The sequence below is a fragment of the Vidua macroura genome, chromosome 1 (genome assembly GCF_024509145.1).
Source record: "Vidua macroura isolate BioBank_ID:100142 chromosome 1, ASM2450914v1, whole genome shotgun sequence".
NCBI lineage: Eukaryota > Metazoa > Chordata > Aves > Passeriformes > Viduidae > Vidua > Vidua macroura.
In genome coordinates this window covers 105,346,765-105,362,296 of record NC_071571.1, presented here as the reverse complement: position 1 = coordinate 105,362,296, position 15,532 = coordinate 105,346,765, and the positions used below count along the sequence as shown (strand labels likewise).

Sequence of the window (15,532 nt, the reverse complement as noted above, 5' to 3'; positions counted from 1 at the left end):
AGTATTGGATAGTTCAGGAAAACAAGCAAGAAATCAAAGTGGACAGGTTTTCAATATCCTTTCCAGGGGATGTTTCACGTTAACATTTGTTGCTTAACTAGTTTATTATCTTATAGCTCAAGTGACTTATAGGAGAAGTTGTGGCGGCTTAACAAAGCCCTTTATTTAAAAAAAATAGCTGTTTACAGTAAAATTCTAAAATTCAATATAACACTAACCTACGGATGAGAGTTCAACTTTTACTGACTTCCTGAAAATCAACTGGGATTTGGTTATTTTATAAGCTGTTGAATATTTCTAGTTCCTCATCTGTCTTTTTCTTGCTATAGCTTGTTCCTGGCTTTCTAGGAGAAACTGTCCATGTCTTGTTAGCACATTCCTCCCTCTTCCACTGAACACCTCCTCAGCTGGACACACCTGCAAAGTGGCAGCAGCCTTCTCCCCTCAGTGAAGGAAGTAGAGGACCCCTGCCTCATTTCTCATGACTGCCATTGAAAAACCAGCATCTTTATACCCAAAGAAATCCTCATATTTCAGTGTAAGGTTAAACAACAGCAGCAAAATATGATTCCTAAACTAGCAAATCCATCTCCTCCAGGTCATTTAGCCACAATAAATTTTAGAAGTGGTCCTCCAAAATACTGTGCCTGTGTATTCCACCAGTGAAAATCAATGACTCCTGAGTGAGTGATTTACACCTCTTTTCAGTACTTGCACTAAGCAAACTGCAGGGATGTTGAGAGGAACTTATATGCCAAATGGGCACCAGGTGTGCCCAAAACCCCACTGGGCTGCTGGGGCTCCCAAGGAAAAGCAACTGTGGGTTCACTGCCAGAGTGAGAAATCTCTGTGACTGCAGGTAGTGGAACTAGAAAGAGGCACCAAGAGCAACTTACAGGGCAGGGAAGGGCCAGGTGGGGAGTGACTGTCAGCTATTAAAATATCTTTCTCTGCCTACTCAAGCAGTTGGCTCAGAAAGCAGAGCATCTTTTTTTCCCCTGATAACAGGTATAACAGGGAGATTTATCCATGAGAGATTTAATTAACTAAATCCAACGTTAGTGATGGTGTAGTTCTGACAATTTAAAGCTCAGCACAGGACTCTTCCACCTGCTATTTACTGAGCTAATGAGTTTGGGGTGAGTTTTTCAACCAGACCTGATCTTAGCACTATATAGCTAGTCCAAATGAGCTAGTTAATTTAAATCTCCTCCAGATATAACTCTAGACAATGTCTGTGTGGGCATTACATTAATATTTTTTTAGCATAAGAGCTTGAGGTCATCAAGGCTCTGTTAAAACCCAGATGATGCTTTAAAATGAGGCATAATGGGCATAATGAGAAAGCCCAGCCTTCTAATGAAAACATTTAGGGCACTATTAAGTCAATGTTGTGCTTATGCAGCCTTATTTCTGTCCCTGTGTCTGATTATTTCTCTTATTTGTGTTTGTATTTCTACCACTTCTCACAGCAAAGAGCATGACCACATCACTTTAACGTGAAGGCACATTGATAACCTACTTTTCATCTACAAATTTTCAGTTCAAAACACCACACTGCATGCTGATGTTGCTCTCCAGCACTTGAGAAAAAAAAAATACATGGAAAAAATAACCATGATATTTGGCATGTCTTATGTGGTCATATATATAAAGTTAATATTCTCTGCTCTATGAGACTTGAAGTGCTGCATCCAGCTCTGAGGCCCCAAACATAAGAAGAACATGGGCATGTGGCCCAGAGCAAGGCCACAAAGATGATGAGAGAGCAGGAACACCTCTCCTATGAAGACAGGCTAAGAGAGCTGGGGAGATTCATCCTGGAGAAGAGAAGGCTCTGGGGAGACCTTAGAGCAGCCTTCCAACACCTAAAGGAGCTCTACAACTCAGCTGGAGAGGAACTTTTTAACAGGGCTTGTACTGGCAGGACAAGGGGGAATGTCTTTAAAGTGAAAGAAGGCAAGTTTAAATTGGAATTAGGAAGAAATTCTTCACTGTGAGGGTGGTGACGCACCAGAACATGTTGTCCAGGGAAATTGTGGCTGCCCCGTTCCTTGGAGTGTTCAAGGCCAGGTTGGATGGCATTTTGAGTAACCTGGTCTACTGGAAAGTTGTCCCTGCCCATGTCAGGGGTGTTGGAATGATTTGATCTGTAAGGTCCCTTCCAGCCCAAGCCATTCGATGATTCTATCACAGGAGCTCAGTTTCTGAGACCTTTCATAAGAACTTAAAAGGCTGAGAAATTACATAATATGGCAAAAACAAGTGATATAGGGACCATTTTGGTGTGCAAAGCAGAGGCTGTAGCACTGCTGAGTGTACAGCCCAGCCTGTTCTGCATACTCAGCTTCTCATCTACAGTATTTTTCATTTGGCACTTGATTGAGTCATATAAAATGGATGTTGAAAACAAAGCATTGCCCAGTTGACCAAAAATCCTTCTATTAAAAATCCTTGTACTGTTTCACACCAGCTACTTTAAATCTCTTCCACACTTTGTCACTACTTGATCTCCGTTTAAACTGCACAAAGATTTTAAATGCGCTTTTGACAGGCATATGCAACAGAAATTTATTCAGAATATGCAAATCAAGAGGGGAAAACATTTTCTTGCTCTCTTTTATCCCCTGACTCTGGTGATGATTGCTGTTGCTTTGCATAAATCATAGCAGGGCTGTGGGAGCTGGAGAGCTACAAGATTCAAGCTTCCCGTCTACAGTAATTTGTCAAAAATCTTCCATATGCTGATATGTTTTCAAAGGAATTAAGATATTGTATTCATATCTTCCAGTTGGTTTATATTTTAAACATTAGTTTATTTAACTGTTACTTATAACCTTGGATTTTCCATCAGATCTAATTTTCTTGTGTCACAACTTTTCCATGTAGTACCTGTCATGGCCATATCAGCTGAACTGTCTTTCCTTATATGTTTTAAATTGGATCCCTTTCCATTTGAAAGATGAGCTGTTTGTTTAGTTGGGTTTTTCAGCCATGTTATGAATATTTAAAGAAACAAGTTCTTGATTTTGCCCCATAACAAATTATTTTCTTACCATATTGAGAAAAAGGCAGGGAGATTGCAAATAATAATTAAATTTATTTAAACAAATAGTATTTTCCTCAAAGCCATCAAAGATCAGTCTATCAGACAAAGAATTTCATGTGGAATCTTAATTGAAACCCATCTTCAATATAATGATTTGCAAAAGGAAAAACTGCTTTTCTTCATGCCTGTTCTTGCAGCCACTGGCTCTTCTGAAGTATTAAGTAAATGTGAACTGGAAAAACCCTGCTGGAGGCTCTCATAGATCAGTAATTGTCAAGCACTGAAAGTAGGTTGAGACAAAAACATCCTCCACATGAAAAAAAATTAACCTTGAGAGTGTGATTAACTTCCTGTTCTTTTCTAGTTTCCAAGGAAAACCTTCACCCAATGTTTGTGGCAAAACACCCCCATGTTGCTGGCCAGTTTGGTAATTTGGTACTGCCCCCTTTATAAACCATAGGAATCTGGCAGATTTTCCCAGTCTGTAACCACCACAGCTGCATTGTGCCCATGGCATAAGAATCAGAAGGTTTTGGTTCATCTTTCTTCTCTTTTATATAATTTTTGGTCTTTTTATTCTGTGTTCTTCCATTCATTTTTTCTCTTTTTCTTCTCTTTTCCAAGAGTGTTTTGCTCTTCAAAGGATCTTGCTTGACTGCACAAAGAACCAATTTCTAAATTTTCTTTATACCACAGGGAATTGCTGTTTCAAACAATGCAACACTAGCAGAATTTCTAAATCTAGCTGTACTTCAATTGTGCTTTACAGCCACACTTCTTTCCAGCAAGTCTGCATTGTGTGCAGCAGTATAAGACCAACCTTTTCAGCTTCTCTGGTTGGTATGTCTGAAGTAAAATAAAAGAGGGATTATTAATTTAATTGGTTTGCATTTATGCACTTGGAACAATTTTCAGTTGCCAAGAAAGTCATTATTGATCTTAACCAGAAAAAATCCGTCTAGGAAAATGATTAAGCAATTAAGCCTCTGCGTAAGTGAAAGACTTCAGAAATTTGCCATATATTTTCACTGATAGGATTGCTGGTGAGAGAGAACAAGTGTCTCATCATTTTACTGTCATCACTCTATTTGCAATTATTTCTGTCTAAATTACCTTTCGTTTGTAGAAATTTGCATACTGTTTTACATTTCCATTTTCATACTGCTAGTCCAGCTAACAATTTCTAGTAATTACTATCAACAGACAGTACAGCACATCTAAAAGGCAATTTGGATCTACAATGAGAATCACAAAAATCACAAAATAATTAAGGTTGCAAGGGACCTAGATAGTCTCTTGTTGACCCTCTAATTGAAAGCAGGGTCAACTGTGAGACTGTTCACAGCTTTGTTGAGGTGGGTCTTTGAAACCTCCAGCGATGGAGAGTGCACAACCACCCTGGGCAACCTGTGCTAGCCCTTGCCTTGTTTAACAGCTGAGAGACAGGAGTATCATCCATACATCCTCACAAATCTGGGGGCTCTCCTCCAGATTCCTACTTTGATTTGTCATTTTTCTTTTTAAAACACTGTGACATGTCTGTGGCTCTACAATCTAGTGTTTAAACTCCTCCAGATACTCCAATGCCTACAGGTTGTCTGTCAGTACTCTGAAAGCTGTGGAAGAGTAACAACAGACCATTTGGAGATCTGATGACAGATTTGTTTTAAAAAACTCTGCAGTTTAAGCAGTGCAGTTTCAGCTGTATTTTACTATTCTCTTTACTGTTTCAGAGCTGTTAGCATCAGACCCAGCCCTGGAGTCAGTAGTTTATCAGTGACACGAAGCAAATTTTTTTGCTCCATTGCACAAATCTCCAGTGTCTAAGTGTGGTTGCAAAGCTTTCCTTCAATTCAAGGGCTGATTTTTGACAGTGACAGACTCTAAATATGATTTAAAGGGTATTTTGACATTGCAACCTACTTGCTCAGTTCTCCATCTCCCGTCCTTATGTTCCCATATCCTGCTTCTCAAACTGCCTTACCCTGGAAAATTGGGGCAGAGCTCAAGCCAGTGGACTGGCAGCATTAAAGGAACGCAGCTGGTGAAAGCTGCTGAGGAGAACAGGTTTCCCTGCAGTCACTCATGTGCTGTCACCAAAGAGGAGGTTTTTCCTAAGGCAAACCTTGATATCTGGATGATCTCTGGACATACCTCATGGAAGGGTTAGTGCTACATCACTGCCAGATTGTCATCAGGGCTCACAGAGCAACAAACATTTGATATGATCACGAATATGATGTCCAGAAACATGGTTAAGTCTTTAGCTGCATGTCCAGATAAAGGATGTGGGCCTCAGAAGGAAATTATCTTTCCAAAGGTTCTGAAAGAGCTACATATGAATCTGAAGTGGTTTCAGAAGTTTAATGACCCACATGAAAGAAGATGATCTTCTTCACCCTGGACAGAGGCAAGGAAAAGACACTGATAACACTTATGAATGTTAGACACAGGCAATCTGTATTTGCCTTATTCGACACTGAAAGCATTGAGCTGGAGAGATATTGCACACTGTGAAAATGCAGAGCTGTTGCAAAACCAGGCATTTTAAAATTTCTATCTGTTCATTAAAATTGCTGAAGGACATTAATTTTCTGAGCACTGCATCTCTGAATTATGTGTATAACTAATGGATCATGGTTCAGTATTCTGAATGCAAGCTCAGACTAGCTAATCAACCACATGGTTATTTGCATAGATCAGTGAAAGCTGCTGAAAGCAATATTGACATTCACAATCCCTAGCAAACATGGTAATGCTTTATTTGTTTTTAGCTTTTCTTTCTAGGTGTCAGATACATGCATAATATTATTTCACTGAAAATAATTTAAAGGTAATGAGATGAAACCAGCTATACAATTCACAAAGCTTTCTAGTTTCAATGCCTTCTCAGCACAAGTTCTTAAAACAAGCTTGTAATAATAAATCGATTTTACAATTCAAATAATTTTACTTAGGAAAAGCAATTGCCTGGGAAAAACATATCTTGAGAATCCCAAAATAATTCAAGGAAGAAAGACCTACATATCAGGGCATTACTGTTCCAGATGTAGTTCCACACACTCAGGGTGTTTAGGAACTGCACTCACTGGGTGAGCTGCACATACACTTAATTAGCAGCCACCTTTTAATTATGGTGGACTTAAAGTTCACAGGAAGCTAAAGGTTCTTTCACAATTGTTCCAACTTAGGCAAGCAGATGGAGGGTTGACAAATCTGAATAGTCTCAAGGAATGGTCTGACACTGGCATGAGTCTGAGCACAGGAGGGGTTATACTCTCCTTTGCCTTTTTTCACTCTGTGATCCCTGGCTTTTCGGTCTGCCCAAAAAGGGGAAACAACATAAGAACCAAATATGTGCAAGACTGAGCAGAGAATACAGCTCTGGAAATATGTTTCAGACTCCAGTCATCTGAGTCAAATTTCCAAACATTAAAATCCTGCTGCATAATTGCCTTTGTATTTTCTTTTGTAACTGGCTCCTATTTTCCCTGTAGTGCAATGAATGCAGATCTGTTTCCAAAGCACGATTGCAAACTATTTGGTATTTAAAATTTTTGAGTCATGACCACTTTGCATGCCTGTCTCTTAGTTTGAAAATGGTTTCTCTCAGAGTTTGCTCAGTAGGGCAGGTACCACCCCTGTGAAGTGCCAGTATTGACTTTGCTGGCTAAGGAAGATTTTGCAACCTAATTCTCTGCAATAACTGGAAAGCTACTGCCCTCAAGCTTTGCCCGGGTTTCTCCTCCTCACCTTGTAAATGTAGCAGCCATTTGAAACCAGCCTGGGATCTGGCATTAATAATTCAACACTTTTTGTCACAGAATGTCTTTAGTTCTAGTGTCCTCAAACACAAATAATCCTGTGATTAACATTAGCTGCTCCTGTTCAAGAAGATGCAGTGATACCAGTGTCTTGAGTTTTATCTTTCCATGGGTCTTTAAATTGCTCTGAAAAATGTATTATAAAATCCTTGTCAACATGTGTTCTTACTAGCTGATCTCAGTGTTGCTGGTAAGAAGCTGACAGTGGAGCAGAAAAGTTTCTTTTGTCCAGGTATTCTCTGCTTCTGAACTGCTTGTAGTCATGGTTCCTCCAGCATCCATCCTCTGTGTGTTAAAACTGGGCTAGATGAGTTATTCAGAAAACTACACACAGAGGTCTGCACTCCTTAGGGGTGGGCACACACGGTACAGGATCCTGAAATGCCTGCTAGCATAATGGCAGTACAATCTCTTTATCACAAGAGGTGCTGCTCTGCATGGCCCATGACACTGCTAACACCAACAAATATGAATCCTAACCTTCAGCAAGAGAAAAACAGTTCCAGGGAGATAGCCTCTAGAATTAGCTTCTCTACAGACACACACACTTTGGATTAATTAGAAACATTCCCATAGATAACAGCATAATCTTCATAGGAATACTTAGAACAGAGATATGGACCCACAACATTCAGAGTTACCAGATAAACTTAAAAGCATGTGGAGCCTGGAGTTCATGTGATTCACTGTCTTAGAAAGCTGATACCAACCCAAGGACTAAATGTGCACAGCAAAATATATGAGGCATATCTTTGTTTACTATTTATAACCACATGCAAAAACAGAGGGGAAGCATTTGTTTACTAGATGGGTCTTATTTTCTATGAGATGGTCCAAATTGGAGCCCATCTGATGTCCATTTATCACCTCCTGGCAGTTCTTTGAAATCTAGCCACACTTCTGTTGCAAAAAACCCATTTATTTAAACATCACTTTTCCTCTGGCCAAAGCCCAAAGAAAATTGAAGTAGTTACCTGGGAGAGATCAAACTGAATAGTTGAAGCATATTTTCACATTCTGTCATTTTATGAATTAAAGTTTTAGGATATTTAGCTTGCAGAGGCTGAATTTCTTGAAAGCTCTAGATTCCAATGGAATTTTGTGAAAAATCCTTGTGATTCCTACACTGGGGGGAAATGGCAAAAAATTGGGTCCAGAAACACAAAATTTTAAAATATTTTACTAGTGTTTTATTGTACTTTTTTGCATATGATGGAGAAACAATTTTCATCAAACCAGCCGGAGACACCTTGAAACTCTTTAATACGTGTATTTGTCATTACTTCTGTAAGTCTAAAGTGTAATTAAAAGAAAATACACTATGGAAATTTTTTCAGCTGAGATCTGATTTCTCTCATTTTGCTTGTATAAAAAAAATGTTACCTTATTAAGTGTACCACAGTACTTGATATTTCCTATGAATGACAAAGTCCTGTGTTTCAGGTTTTGGAGGGGAAGGGTGTGACATCTGCTCTGACATCCATGGTGGGCAGACAGCTGAATTGTCAGCCAGCATCTGGGAGTGTGTTTGAGTACAATCCTGAAAAAAGTATTACTGGTTTCCTGAAGAAGGGCTGATTTCCTGCTTACTCATCTGTAAATTCCTACTGTTCTATTAGAGTTCTCCAGAGGCTCTTACAGTAGCTGGCAGGGTAAATAAGAGGGGATCTGTCCCTTCCTTCTGCTCATGCCAGCAGGGACTCACGTCCAAGTGCAGCTGCATAATGACTGCTAGAGGCTTAAAAACAGCTGCTGATAATCTCCAGAAATTCCTGATGGAGCAGTTAGGGTTTTCTTTTGCTGTTGGGTTGCTCACAAAGAGAGGAAGGAGCCTGGTTGCTGGAAAAGCTCAAGTGAGCAGCGTCTGGCCCTGTTCATGGGCTTTCTGTCCTAGCAAGGGGGTAACCTTCCAGGAGGGTGCAAGAGCATGGGAAACCAAACCTGCAGCAAGGAAGCTAGGGTCCCCTGTTCCCCCCTACAGCAGCTCCTGAGAAAGCAGGGAGAACTGGACAAGCAGGATCTGATGGGAGGATGGCTGGCTGGACAAGGGCTTACAGAACTCCCTGTCAGAAAAGTGGGAGCTTGTCCTTCTCCTTCCTTGAAATTGTTACAAGGGGAGGAAAATGGAGAAAAATGATTTTATTACATCTGTCAGATAGCCCAAGGAAGCCTTTCTGGGGTGCAGCCACAGGGGAGCATGGTCTGTCGGCAGCTATTCTGCAATATGAGACACAAGAAGCCTACCTTTAAAATGGGAATATCTAGAGGGACTGAAAACCACTTTTTTTTTTTTCAATTTCCCCTATCATTTGCAATCAGCTACTTTTCACTATTATCACAAAGCTGTAGGTCAAATTATAGTTTTGGGTGGAGCATTTGAAAAATTATTTTGCTCTCCCTTATCCCCAGATTAAGAAGCTGAGTCAAGTTACACATGCCATTTCACATTACTGTCTGGTTTCTGGTCTCAAGGCTGCTTTAATGTGTAAAATGTCCAGAGTCTTAATACTTTTCTTTTAAAAGTGAGATTTCATTTTAAAAAGCACAAAGTCTTTCTAAACAAGGGGTTTTGAGATGTATTCCCAGCTCATCAACAGAATAAAATCATATATCCTTCCATAGCTGGCAAAGGGGAGTCAAGGGAGTACTGGGTGCATACAGACCATATAATGTTCATATAATGGGAGAGGCATGCAGATAGGAAAATTTCAAAATATTTGATTTTAAAAGCATTTACACTTTTCATTGATATTTTGGAATCCTAGTTACATTTCCTCTGCTACACAAAGGAGCAAATACATTCTAAACATTAACATCAAAATTAACATGTTCCTGTGGGATATGCAGGCATACTTGAACCAGGAAGCATGACTAGAGAAGGAAGGTTTATCAGAGCTTTGTGAAGCTCAGTTTAATTTATTGTGTTAATTAACTCATTTTTCCACTGCAAGTTGTTTGTTTTTCCAGTGCTGTCATGAGCTCATTTCATCAATTCTCACAAAAAAGGGGTCATAAACTACGAGCTCTCTATTGCGTTCCAGGTTTGAAGGAAACTCATTCCAAATCTGCTTTTCTTTTCCAGCTCTTGACCTATTTTAGAATATTTGTTTTCATATACTTTCCAAACACTTGTATATATTATTTAATTCATATTTATTCAAAAATTCCTTCTAAGTTGAGCCTAGATACAGAGGAAGATTTTCAAACCTTGGTCAAGTGGTAGGTCAGCTCTGGCTCATCACACTCACACAGACTGTTTCTCTGCTGCAAACACGGAGAGAACAATTTTGTTATACAAATGGAAAATATATTTGCCATAGGTGCTGTTGATCACTGTGATGCTGTATCTTTTATTGCATTTGTAACTGTGATTGGAACAAAATACTTTCCATCTTAGAAAAATAATATTTGAGCTTTCCATAAAATGAACATACTGCTGCTCAGCCTCACTGCTGTTAATTGATTTTTCCCAGTCATTGGAAACTTTAGAGAAGTGTCCTCAAGCTCTGGTTGCTTCAGAAGCTTTCCTGTGAGCTGGGTGTATCAGCTGTTAAAACTTTATGAAACCTGACATTGCAGTTTTACATGTGAAGTCTCTCTGGTTTTGGTACATGTAAAACTGCAACGTCAGGTTTCATAAAGTTTTCACAGCTCATACACCCAGCTCACAGGAAAGCTTCTGAAGCAACCAGAGCTTGAGGACACTTCTCTAAAGTTTCCAATGACTGGGAAAAAGCAATTAACAGCAGTGAAGCTGAGCAAAGAGGGGCAGCTATAACAAGGCAGGGCCTCACTTTGTAAAATACCAAGCAATTTGCCTTGGTAGAGGCAGGCAGATGCTTGCAACTGGCAATGCTCTATGGCCCTCAGCACAGGAAAGGCAAGGGGAAGACGCTGGGGCAGATCCAGAGGTCCCCAGAAAATGATCTGAGGACTGGAGCACCTCTCCTTTGAAGACAGCCTGAGAGAGTTGGAACTGTTCAGCCTAGAGAAGACTCTGGGGGCAACTTATAACAGCCTTCCAGCTCCTAGAGGGGGAAGAGAGAGCTGGAGAGGAACTTCTGGCATGAGCATGTGGCGATAGGACAAGGGGAGATGGCTTCAAACTGAAAGAGGGCAGATAATAGGAAGATATTAGGAATAAATTCTTTCCTGTGGGGGTGGTGAGGCACTGGAACAGATTGCCCAGAGAATTTGTGGATGCCCCATCCCTGCAAGTGTTCAAGGCCAGGCTGTACAGGGGTTTGAGCAAGCTGATCTAGCAGGAGGTGTCCCTACCCATGGCAAGAGGGTTGGAACTAGATGATTAACTTTCAAGGTGCCTTCCAACCCAAATGATCCTATCATTCAGTAATTCTATGATTTGCGGAACTCAGAAGTGTCCCAAGCGTCACGCCAGAGCTCGCGGCACTTATCGGGTCTTTCCCTTTCCTTCCGCAGCCTACAGCAGGACTTATTTCCACACCGATTTGATGTCACTTCACAGCGTCCCCCCTCTCCTGTCCGTGGCGGCAGCGGAGCCGGGCTGTCTCTCGGGTCTACCTAAATGCGGAGCTCCCCTTGCTGGTGACAGCCGGTACGGGCCCGGCTCCCGGCTCCCGGCTCCCGGCTCCCGGCTCCGAGCGCTGTGCAGCGACACAAGCGTGTCCAGATCAAGCTGGGAATCCGAAATCGAGGTGAGTGAATCATCCTCAGTCTCCTCAGAACCTGTAAGCAGGCGGCTGCCAGGCTCCGGTGCGGGTGCAAGTAACAGCACCTCTTCTTTACAGGCGCATAGTCGTGTCAGTGAAGCACAGGGACAAATTGCCACCCCAGGAATGCCTTAAGAACGGCACCACCAAGACCATGATGTGGTACCCACTTTCCACATGCCAGAATAAGCTGGAATTGCACGGTTTAATTACTCTGGTAATCATTTCACTTCTTGGAAAAACAAATTATTTTTGATGATTTGAAAAGCATTAGACAAATTGCTAAATATTACTTATGGTTAGAGTAGGTAAATAATTAATTTGAGTATGGTGCTTTGCTTGTATTCTTTGAGTGCCTTAGGTCCCACTGAGTTGTCTGGGGATTTGTATGACACATGAACTTAATTAAAGTATGCAGTTCTCTAAAGGATCCTTCTCCCAGTAAAATGCATCCTCACAGAGGAGACACACTGATGAAGAGGTGTGACATCATGGCTCTTTACATCCACATGGCCAGGATTTTGGCAGCTGCAGACTTTTCTTGATAAATTGATCTAATTCTCTTTAGGCTACCCCTGACAGCTTGAATGACTTTATTATCATCTCCATAATAATTACTTTATTATCATTCCATAACAGGCTACCCATGACAGCCTGAATTACTTTATTATCATTTCCATAGAGGGAAATTGTATTTGATGTATGTGGGAAATAACAATCTACATGCAAAGAGTAAGGTGTTGAGACTGAGAAGTTCCCAAGCTGTGTATAGAACACAGCAGTGGAGAGCCTTATAATGACAGAGTATGAAAAGACATGGAAGATGCAAAATGAAGAGATGCCAGAGGCCAGGAGAGCCCAGGATGGCTGATCCTTCCCCAGATATGCCACCACAGAGCTGGGCAGAATGCCTGCCAGGCAAGAGAGGAGCCTGGTAGCTCCATTAATACTTTATTTATTGCAGTGAAACTATGCACACAAAAAAAGGAGTCACCGACCCAGAAGGATTAGCCTAAGTCTAGGTATAGTCAAGACTGAGCTTAAAAGCAGCCTTGCAATACTTCTTTCTTTAGGGACTTCTGAGGAAGCAGCAGGTAAGTCACTTTAAGGCAGAGTCTAAAATTACTTAGGTTTGCAAATATTGGAAGGTCATAGTGCAAACTTCCAAATACTGCTGGAAGTAGACTCCAAAACCACCTAACTTACTGACAATCCCTTTACATTCCCAAACCTCATCTTTAGCATTTATGGTAGTCTAGCTCACTTGTGTTCCAGTTTCACCATCTGTAAAGTGAACTCATGGCACTTTTATACAGTAGAAAGAGATTTAGTGAGGAGAATGCTACAAATAAACAATGTCATTTTTTGCAACTGGTTAATTATCTTTTTCTGGAAACAGGACTGCTCTTTATGAGCCAATATTACTGCTGTATTTCTTAAAGATTCCTGAAATCTACTGAGTCCGTTTCTCCCTACTTCTCAAAATAAAAGCTTGCTCATCTTTCCCCACTAAGAAATTATTCAGAAAAAGAATTGTAAAAGGTTTATCAACTATGGTGATTCAGAGTGTAGGCCAAAGTCCTCTGTGGTTAGTCAATATATTAAGTATTACTCATTATGTTAAATATTAAACCCAACAGCTGCTCATATCCAGGACTCTCCATACACCGATCCCAAGTATGAAGGATTATTCTAACAGGTCTTCCTACACATTCCTTACTGACATTTTAGGCTTTGCTTGTTATTTCCATTTTTCCAATTTCACATAAGCTAAAATATTATTTTAGTATAGGTCAAAAAAATGAACATTGATTTAGTACTGTACCAATTTTTGAAGGAAAACAGAAAATCACTGACACTGTATTATTTATTTAATTGTTGGATAAAAATACCTTTAAATAGACAAATATTCTGATTTCTGCTCATATCAAGGCTAATTTGGATAAATTACACATCAGTTTCGCCACTGACTCCAGCTGTGGAAGCAGTGGACTCTAGAAACATAAGAAACAAAGATGTTTTTTGTATGCAGCGTGAGGAATGACCCCTTTCTGGATCATGAGAGGAAAGCCTGTCTCAGCTTCCATGCTGGAGCTACTCTGCAGCAGAAGCTCATGTCTTCAGGGTCAGGAGCTGCCTGTTACGACACATCAGGCTCACCCCAAGTGTGCAGCCTGCAGCATCCTGCCAGTGCCCAGGGAAAGGTGGGAGATGTGACAGCAACCACCACAATTTCCTATAGGTAAAAATTACTGCCAGTAGCAGGGACAGGGAAAACTGCAAGAGGCTTGTTTTGACTCTGCAGGTGCTGAGCAGAGATGATGCTCCCCCAGAGCTGTGCTCTCTGCCAGGGGAGCCCATGGGGGCACCACACCTCCGTTAACACTCAGTTAAGTCCAGTTCTCTCAAAAAAGTCAGAAATATGGATAATCTCTTACTGCTTTCACAGACTATGTGACTTCACATACAGTTGCAAACTCTGTAAAAATTAAGTAAGTAGAACCAGATGCAAAGTTATAAATTAGGCCACGTAGACAGTGGTTGTGATATCTATTTTCTATATGATGCTGTTTGTATCTCTGACCTCTGGTTACTCACTGTTTTTTGGATGATGCTTCTGTTCATCCCATATTCTTCTTCATCTTGGCTTAAAACCAGTATTATTTACTAGGAAAAGGTTCTGCCTCCAGAGGATGATTGGGAACTGGAACAGTCTCCCCAGGGAAGTAGTCACAGCATCAAGCCTGACAGAGTTCAAGAAGTGTTGGGACAATGCTCCCAGGCACAAGGTGTGAACTTTGGTGTGTCCTGTGCAGGGCCAGGAGCAGGACTTTTACGATCCCTGTAGGTCCCTTCCAAGTCAGGATATTCTGTAGTCTTCTGTCACTCTTCCAGACACAGCAGCACCACCTGAGCATGCAGGACAGTGCCATACCATGTATTGGGCTGTTTAGAGCTGCAAAGTCAATCAAGGGACTAGAGCACCTCTCCTGTGAGGAAAGGCTGAGAGAGTTGGGCCTGTTTAGCCTCGATGAGAGATGACTGAGAAGGGACCTTTTAAATCTAAGTATTTGAAGGGAGGGTCAAGAGGATGGAGCCAGGCCCTTCTCGGTGGTGCCAAGGGGTAAGATGTACAGGAAGTGCCACCTGAACATGAGGAAGAACTTTACTGTGCGGGTGACCACACACTCAAACAAGGCAGCCCAGAGGGTGGCATCTCCCTCACTGAAGATGTTCAAGAACCGTCTGGATGCAATCCTGTGCCACGGGCTTGAGCGGAGAGGCTGCATCAGATGGCGGTCCCTGTGGTCGCTCCCGGCCTGACCCATCCTGTGGCCCCGCGGCCCCGGCTCCCCCCTCACCCCGCGCGGCCCCGGCCAGCCCCGAGCCGGAGCGGGGGGCGGGGCAGGGGCGGGGCGAGCGAGCAAGGCTCCGCCCACCGGCGCGAGCAGGAAACTCCCGCCGTTGCCTTACAAGGGCAGGCGCGCGACTCCCTCCGCCCTTGGAATGTGGCGACCTCACCGCGCTGCACCAACGCGTCGCCGGGGGAGGACACACACACAGGGTGGAGGGGCTGAGCCCGTGGCTCTGTCTTTCTCCTTCAAGGAAGGCAGAGGCTCCAGGAAAAACACGCGAAACACGCGGGCACCTGCGGGTCCTCTCCCCGACACGGCTTGTGGCGCCCGGCCGCCGAAGCGATGAGCCAAGCCGCCACCTCCCCCTCCTGCGCGGATGGTCTCGCCCACAGCTTCCTTCCTGCCCGGCGGGGCGGTGGCCGCTCCGCTCTCCGGAAGTGCCGCGGCAGCCGCTCCCCGCCGGTGCCGTCTCCCGCCGCCAGGTGAGTCGGGGGGCTCCGCCCGCTGCCCGCGGGGTCTGGGGCCGGCGGAGTGAGGGCTGGGGCGGTGCCGGCCCGGGGTTCTCTTGCGGAGCCAGGGTCGCTTGCGGCATCGCCCCCCGCAGCTCCCCTC

General features: G+C 42.6%; 2 long non-coding RNA genes across 2 annotated transcripts; both read right to left on the bottom strand.

Annotated features, from left to right (window-relative positions):
* Positions 1-3,130: 3,130 nt before the first annotated feature.
* On the bottom strand, positions 3,131-7,231 carry LOC128809492 (uncharacterized). Its single transcript, XR_008437745.1, has 3 exons — positions 6,803-7,231; positions 5,204-5,449; positions 3,131-3,895 (listed from the first exon to the last, which is right to left on the bottom strand). It is a non-coding gene; the product is annotated as an uncharacterized LOC128809492 (long non-coding RNA).
* Positions 7,232-7,735: 504 nt separating this feature from the next.
* Positions 7,736-14,956, bottom strand: LOC128809486 (uncharacterized). The gene is made up of 3 exons (XR_008437740.1): positions 14,163-14,956; positions 10,081-10,137; positions 7,736-7,999 (listed from the first exon to the last, which is right to left on the bottom strand). It is a non-coding gene; the product is annotated as an uncharacterized LOC128809486 (long non-coding RNA).
* Positions 14,957-15,532: the final 576 nt, after the last annotated feature.